Genomic DNA, 8987 nt, shown 5'->3' with positions numbered 1-8987 from the left:
AGGTAAAACCACCCTGTAGTCACCACAGAATGTGACAGAACAGTTCAAAACAGTTCCCATTTTTTGTGACAGACCCAAATAAAACTAATAATGTAATCTTTTATTAATAAAGATCTACAGAATATATGAGGTTCCATCATAACCCTGTGCACTAACACTACATGGGTTATCCAGGCAGGGAAACCGTGCTTGTTTTTTCTTGCACCCCATAGAGATGTGGGCAAAAACGAGCAAGATTTTCCTCCTGTAATTACCCGCTAAGTGCACAGCCAGACATCATTGTTCCAATTACATTTCCCTCATTGTTTATTTTCTACTTTAGTAGTCATTTTTATCCAGTGCTGTAAAATAGTATATAGCAGTGACTACCAAGTTTGGTTGAATCTATTGTCACAATATTATTAGTTTTTGAAATATCCACCAAACCATATATTTTAATAGTAAACTAATTTATCCCACAAATGAGAACAGGAGATAATAATCCCTCTTTCCTTCTAGGAGCTTTTTAAGGTGCCTATCCACTAGGCTATTAAAATGAGCGATTGAACGATATCGTTCGATAATCGTTTTAAAATTTTGTCTTTTAAACCTCTATCATTGTGCAAACATGCTGGTTAACCTGATGATACCGTCAGGTTCAGCATGTTTGCAGATGATTGATTGTGCCTGCACTGAACGACATATCGTTCAGTGTGGGCACCCCGCAGTATAGTGAACGATATCGTTATCGTTCAGTCTTTTCACTGTCGGGTAGTGGATACCCGGCTTTAAACACATAAGGAGTTCGAAAGTAGCAAACAAGGAAAAATTTATTTCTAGAACAAATATGTTTGCAATGCAAGGAGTGCAAATGCATTTGTTTTTACACGCAGAGACCATAATAATTGATTTTGTAAGTAGCAAACAAATATTGAGCAACTGTTTTTTCACTGAAATTTAGATTTAAGATAAGACATGGTGCTTCCCAACTATAAATCTCCACACATTTTAATTCTGCCCCCCGCCGTGCAGGATTTGCCAAGGTGAAAATTGCTTACTGATTCTCTTTTTTTTTTTATTTGCTCTTAACTGTGAGTCAATCATACCTTCCAACCATCCCGATTTCAGGGAGACAGTCCCACTTTTTAGGCACACCAGCAGGCTGCAGTGTTTTGCAGGGGGAGGGGGATTGTTATGTCACACATGCGTGCGTCATCCACACTGTACTGGGAGAGGCTGGGGGAGCGTTGGGCAAGTCCACAGCGTGGCAAGAAATGATGGTGTGGCACACAGTTACGCCCCCTAAATGTAATGCACAATAGTGTGTGACCTCACTGACACTAGGCCACACCCCCATAGCGCAACAACAAGTTCCGGGACTATATTTTAAAATGTTGGGAGGAATGACATAGAGGCTAGTTACATGTTTTAGAGCCATGTTTGGACAATGTTCTCGCTTGTTATGTGTCAAGAATATTGGTCACCCATCAAACATAGATGAATTTAAGTGTTCACAAGGATGTGGAATGAATTCCATCTGTATTATTGATGCACATTATCTGGTGGAGTGGTAATGAATGGTGTTATACACAGAGTGTCTAATTCGTACATAAAGCAGTTGCAATTCCGTTCACTCTCCGTGTTTAGAAATAATTGATTTCCATCTGTATTCTGAGTCTGCCGCATCAAAACAACGGCCCCATTAATTCTCTGGTGAAAGTAGTCATCATCATCCGCAAACATTTGCACCAGTCCTGTACCTGAAATCAGCCATGTCTCGGCATACAATAAAAAACAAAAGCACTCTGCACATGGGCTGGCACTGGATATAAAAAAATCAAAGCATAAATATAGTGTCCAAAAGAGAACTACTTAATCCTATTTTCCTCTTTCTTCCCTTTAGTTTGATGTTAGATAAACTTATTTGTAGATGTTCACAATCTTCGGTGGTCCTCCATATTGTATGAACCGGAAAAAAAGCAGAAACGACAAAAACAAATGTAAGGTCCTTTAGGGTGTATTTCTTAACAAAGTGGTGTCTCAATTTACAGGAAAAACAATCCTATAGATCCATAAATCGCGTACCCCAACTCACACATGAGAAAGTGGGGGAAAAGCTATCTAGGTATCTTTGTCTTCCCTCCTCATAACGTTCCCCAATATATAAATCACAAAAACTGGGGGTGGTATACAAAGGCAAACGTGCCCTACTTACATGCAGGGAACAATCAAGAAGTTCATCAAGGTTTCTTTGATAGGTCCTCAGACAATCCGCTTGTATTAAGGTGAAGAATTTAGTCCTCCCCAATTGGCACTTTAGCGCTTCTAGCAGTTAAAAAAAAAAAATCAATGGGGGAAGCATCCCGTGGAAGACCCAGACTAAACATAAGCCAGTTGCCTGTTTAGTCTGGGTCTTCTACGGGATGCTTTCCCCATCTCCCATTGATTTATTTTTTTATCTAACGTCAAACTAAAGGGAAGAAATAGGAAAATAGGATTAAGTAGTTCTCTTTTGGACAATATATTTATGCTTTGATTTTTTTGATATCCAGCGCCAGCCCATGTGTAGAGTGGGCTGCCCGATATCCCGCCCTGGCGAGGTGACGGACGACCCGACGGGAGCACACAATTCACGATATTGTATATACACACGGAACAATATTGCTCATTTATCATTCCAATGCGTCGGATCGTGTGCAATATCGTTCCGTGTATAGGGGCCTTTAGTCACTTTTCTCTAGTTTTGTTTATACTGTATATTTACTTTGTAAGGCGTTGTAGACTCCTTGTGGAACCTTATAAATAAAAGATGATAATAATACTTCGCCAGCAGTATTAGGGATCACGGGGACAGCGTAGTAGTTAACCATCCACCGTTGCAACTTGTGACAAGTTATAGACAGGCCCCCAATAACGAATAGACCCCTAAATGTTAAAAAGGCCAAATAAATCATGGTTTATGGTCCAAAAAGAAGTTTGTTTCTTCAGCCATTATGCTTGAATGGTAGGGAAGTAGAGATTGTAAATACCATTAAATTTGAATTGAATCGAATTGAGATGCGTGACTCTAACTTGGCCATAATTGGTTGTGTATGCAGGCCCGACGCACCCACAGTCTGCTAAAAATTGTGAGATCCGAATGCAGATGAAACTGAATGCAACTCTGAATAAGACCCAGAGTGAGAGCTTGTGTAACAGCAGTTGGCAATATTAATAGACCGGCTGTTGAAGATATATATATTAAGAAACCTATTTGCACATCTAGACTGGACTGTGTTTTATAAGGACACCTTTGCTGAATATTTGTAAAGTTTTTCTTTTGAATCATTTGGATTTATTTGGAAGTTGCTGTGTATTGAACATATGGAATCTTGTTATCTTTTTCTGTTTTGTGATTCATGAATTTGATACATATCTGATTTATATATTTTTTTTATTGCATCAGTAGTTCTTATTGAATTTTCAAAAAGCATATTGAAGGAGAATGGAGGGTATAGAAAATAAATAAGGGGAAGGGAACCATAGACCATACATTTATAATCTGTACTTGATAATGAAAAGGAAAACCAAATACAACATTGAGATCAAAATAACAGGCAGATGTAGAGTGTGGGACTTTCAATGTTTCCATTGGTAATGCAAATTGAACTTTAAGTGCGGTATTCAATTGTTCCGCCCCACTACACGCACGACAGGAGCTATTCAATTGTTGCTCCTGTCGGGCGCGATCAGCTGCCAGCGCACCATTTCGGCTTGCACCTCCCAAGGGGTGCGAGCTGAAATGGGCGAAAAGTTGCCTGTTTGGGCGCTGAGACAGCACTTTTTGCGATCACACCCAGCACTTTGTTCGGGGGTAGCCGTTTTACGCGGCTAAACCCGACCACTATGGGTGCGATCAGCGCAAAAATGGGCAACAATTCAATAGCGCTCCGCGATCTCCCGTCACTTTAGATGGGAGATCGGACACGCTATAACAATTGAATACCACCCTAAGGATGACCTTATACATGGGAGACTGAAAGTTTTTTTTTCCAGAACTGAGCTATGGTAGTTTTAGTTGCAATCAAGATCTGTTCCAGTATATAGCAGTCATGTTTGGGTAGTTCTGAAAAGTAAACAAGAAGGGCGAGGGCAGGTGATGGTAGTAGTCTGACATTCAACACCTTCTATACAAAATCAAGTACCTCACGCCACAGATGTTGAATTGCAGGGTACCCCCAAAAATTATGAAATATGTCTCTTACTGACATACAGTTGCACCAGTGAAGCATTTTATACTGTAATTCCAGATGGTTATAACAGCTTGACATTAGGTGAGCAGTTAAGTAAATGTATTCCCATTGCTGGGACGTAATGGTTGTTTGGAAGTCAGACTTCCACTGTAGGTGGATTCTGGCATTATCAATAGCCATACCAGAATCCAATGCTCCCCTATAGTTTCCTTGGTCATGGGTCATCCCAAAGGGCTGGTTACCGTGACAGAGCCAATGCCTAATACGGTAATATGTGAATAGTTCACTGGAGGGGAAGTGATTTTGAGACTGTAGTTGAAAAAGGGAACTAAAGTGGTGGCACAAAGGACATCTGCGACTTGCGTGATCCCCCTAGAACACCAACCAGAGACAATGAAGTAAGGTATCAGTCAAAAGATAGCAATCAGGGGAAAGTTGTGGGCCGACAATGTAAGACATTTAGGGGTATATTTACTAAAGTGCGGGTTTTTAGAAGTGGAGATGTTGCCCAGAGCAAACAATCAGATTCTACTTATTTATCTAGCACCTTCTAAAAGATAATAGCTAGAATCTGATTGGTTGCTATTGTCAACATTCCCACTACTTAAAAACCCGCACTATAGTAAATATACCCCTTAGAATACTACAACATATAATCCCACATTCTAAGCGTGTCCAAAATAGCTTTTGTGATTAATTTATTTATTGGTAATTTTATAATGCTATATATTTTTTAATTTTATGATTTGTACTTGTCCTTAATTTAATCTAGTTTTAACTATCAACAGCGTAATAACCAGAGATCAGTGATAAAACCTATTTTCACGTGTTTGCAATGAATGTGTTTTATTCACCAGGAACAACTTTTATTTATGCTGGCAGATTTATATGTATTTTCTTTTAAATCTATATAATAATCCACTAAGGCCTGTTCCATCTGTTACATGCATACCTAGTGGGAGCCAGGGGAGCGCAACGGCTCCCACTGCAAGGGAGATGGGACAGATCCTAGCCCAGTGGTTCCCAAACGCGCTCCTCAACAGTTCGCGTTTTAGAGATATCCATGGTTGAGCAGAGATGGTTAAATCAAATTAACTGAGGTACTAATTAAGTCACCTGTGCTCAACCATGGATATCTCTAAAACCTGAACTGTTGGGGAGCCTTGAGGTCCGCGTTTGGGAACCTCTGGGATATACAATGAAAGCATAAGTGAAAACACTCTTACCTAAATACACCAGTGTGATCAATGAAGCTCTAAGACTCACTGTGCTTTGCCACCATCACCGTCTGGGGAAGAGCAGCCCACCCTGCTTCATCATCATCAGTGCACATTTGCACCAGCCTATATTTGGAGCTAATCATAGCCTGGTGTATTTACGCTTCTATCCAACTCTGCAGAGCTAGAGCCACAATTACCTGTTTTATCCCTCATCATGTGTTAGTGAGCCATTTAAACATGTTGGTATGGATGATGTAGTTCCATGATGACTGACCACCATATAAACTGAGTCTGAGGCATCTGTGAGTACAGGATCACCGAAAATGGACAGCTGAAGATTGGAATAACATCCCATGGTTTGACAAATCTCAATTTCTGCGGTATGGATAAACAGGATGCATGGATCCATGCTGACTGGGAAAAAACAGTTCAGGCTGGTGGTGGTGTAATACATACTTTGACGGTACCAAGCACCACAGTTATATCCAGTGTGTATTTTATGGACATTGTAGTATGCATGGATCAGTTCTGTAATGAATGTATTCCTAGGACTGACCTGTAATGTACCTCACAACTAATATTTTTATGTGTGGTTATGCATGTATTTTAATATTGTACTTGTTAAATATAGTCAGCTGGTGTGGTCCTTGCTAGTAGGGTTCAGCCTGTATGTCCTTATATGGAAATTTACAACTTCCTTCTGTTCTGGCTTACCGGATTAATTCAGAAAGGGTCCCTTCATTGTTCTACTTCCCTCTCTCATTACTGTTTATGGGGATGTATTGTTCTATCAAGGTAGGTGTTAGAGACAACAGCCCTCAAACCACGGGAGGTCCCTTCATACCCCATCCAACCCCCTTCTGAGATACTCAATACCTGAGGACATACAGGGCCTCTCAGAGCCGCACGTAATGCGATGTTCACAAAGTTGAGCAATTTTTTGGGGGATCTGCGCATGTGCTACCCTGGGCGTACGCACAAAGGTGTTGCGATCAGGACAGATGGTATTGGAAGTGTGGAGGAAAAGTGATGGGTGTTCCTGGGAGGTGGTTAGTAGTACAAGTAAGCATGGTCCATTCAGGTGGAGTATTGCAGGGGTGTCAATGCAAGCAGCTGCTTTCACAGACGAACAGCCACAAACAGGAGCCCGTGGTCAGATGTTTAAACTGCACCTGTCATAGGGCTGGTGCAATTATTGATGGTGGCGTATAAGGACACACCAATTGGTATTACTGCATGCACATGTGCTAGAAGTGGGCTTCTCAGTCCTTGCACATTCTGCCACACGCAGGAGGCCATTTGCATAAACTCACAATAAACGCTACTGCATTCACTTTTGCATGTGAATCAGACCCACAATGAGTTACCTGCCCTGGGGCAGAAGTGGATTAACAACACGGTGGCCGGGGCTATTGTCCTGCGGCCCACACACATAGCTACATCACCAGCGTGGGGCACTGTATGTAGCATAATGTGAACTGGGGCCACTACAGTGTGTTTATCACACTTATGATGCTGGGATTATTTACACATACTTTTTAATGACATCACCAGCATATTTTATTGGTAGAGGACCCAACAAGTTAGTTTCTCAAGGGGATCCCAGAAACCTTAATCCGGCCCTGCACATAGACATCATGGATGTAGAAGTGATTAAAAGAAACAAGACTTGGGGGGCAGGGTGATGGTGTAGATCATGCAGAAACCTGTGGTGTGGAGCATTGGCAAGCCGTATTAGCTAAGACCTGATCCAAGGAATAGGTGATTCTTTGACAATTGTTAATGTGACTTGTTATACTATACCGCACTATTCAGTACTGCTTTAAACCATGTAACAAATTATACAATGGTATCTTCCCTGCTGCCCTTACCTGTGCGATCTGGAACCATTAAACATCCCGGATTACCTACTGGGCTCTGGCTGTAATACTCAGGTATTTCACACAAACCAGAGTTGTCAGCTGTAAAATATTTCAGCTTGCAAGCCTTGTTGTGATCCTGCATTATTTCTACTACTTCTGACACTGAAATGCAGTTAGAACAAATACATTCACCTTACAGACAAGGAGGCTAAGCTGTAACAGAGAGCTGACGGTAGTTTTATGTTGGCATACATTAGTCCCCTTAAAACCAACTGAGCATAGTTTATGGCCACAGTCTACCCATCTAATGGCAACTTCTAGAAGAGTAACGTGGCATATCACAAATCACACAGAAAACTGGTTCTATGAACATGATAGTGTGTATATATAAAATTGAAAATATGCAGGCATGGCTTATGACGGGCTCAGACTTGCCGTATAGATGCACTTGTGTGGATTCATACACATCCAGTGGTGTCACAAGGGGGGTGTGGGTAGCACCCGGGTGTCACCAAAGTGCCGATTCCTCAGTGACAGGAGCCAGTTGCTGCACTGTAGCATTACGTGCAGCACTTGGCTCCTGCCACAGTGAGGGAGCCGGCACTGCACACAGGCTGATCCCCGGGGGCAGTCCGCATCTCCGGGCCCCCCAAAGTAACTAAAACGGGGGGTAGGTTTTGGAGCGTGAGCCCACGCCCCCTTTTTGCCAGCGCACGCCTACTCCACACTACAACCCTCCCTGCACCGGGTGTCACCACAGGGAGGGATGCCACTGTTCACATGGGCACAAAATATTACACAACTTCTTCAGAGAATATTTAATCATTCACATCATTCCTTGGCTCAGTGGTGCTTAGTCTAAATTCTGTAATACACGAATACACATACTGTGTGTGTACAGTTTCATCAGAAGTCAGTTACCATACTAGTTTCTGGACTGGGGGAGAACTTACAAACTCCACATTCAATGTTAAGTCCTATGACACCCCATACCAACTAGAGAGACTCTTCAGCTGGTGTGGAATTAAAAGGCCAAGCATGCCCTCCCACAAATGGCTGGGATTTATAGTTCCACAACAGCTTTAAGTCTGGTCTACAGAAAACTCATTACATCCTCTATGCCTCATTATAGTTATCACCTCAATGTGAGCAAAATATAAGCTCGCCGTACAAAGCTTGTTACACAGATTTTGTTTTTCTTTAAAACACTTATAAATTCAAAATATAATTAATATGGCGGGAAAAAAAAAAAGAAAAGATTTTTAAAAACAAAAGTCATATAATGTACAGCTTTTTGTACCATCATTGTAGTGGGCGTCCAAATGCCATCTGCTTACGAAATAAGTGCTACAGACTGCTACCACCTTGCTGTATGCACACCTCAGTCATAGCTGCTGGTGTATTAGAGGCATTTATGAAAACCATTCCAATAGGAACATGAAGAAAATAAGATAGCTTTGGAAAAGGTTTCATGAATGTCCCTTACTGATTTCTATGGCTCCATTCACATCTCTGCATTGACCATATATGACATTGTCCACTTTCCAAAGTAACATTCCATTTGCCATGTTATTGACACACATTTACTCCAATGAACTGAGTCCTGCTTAATCCATGGAAACAGTCTTTTGCTTTTGAATGTGTTTCTGGTGTGCAGAGTTGAAAACCTCAAACACATGGATGTGAACGAGCCA

The sequence above is a fragment of the Taudactylus pleione genome, unplaced genomic scaffold (genome assembly GCF_031769625.1).
Source record: "Taudactylus pleione unplaced genomic scaffold, aTauple2 ptg000317l, whole genome shotgun sequence".
Lineage (NCBI taxonomy): Eukaryota > Metazoa > Chordata > Amphibia > Anura > Myobatrachidae > Taudactylus > Taudactylus pleione.
The sequence above is the reverse complement of the archived record's forward strand: the minus strand, read 5'-3'. Positions refer to the sequence as shown.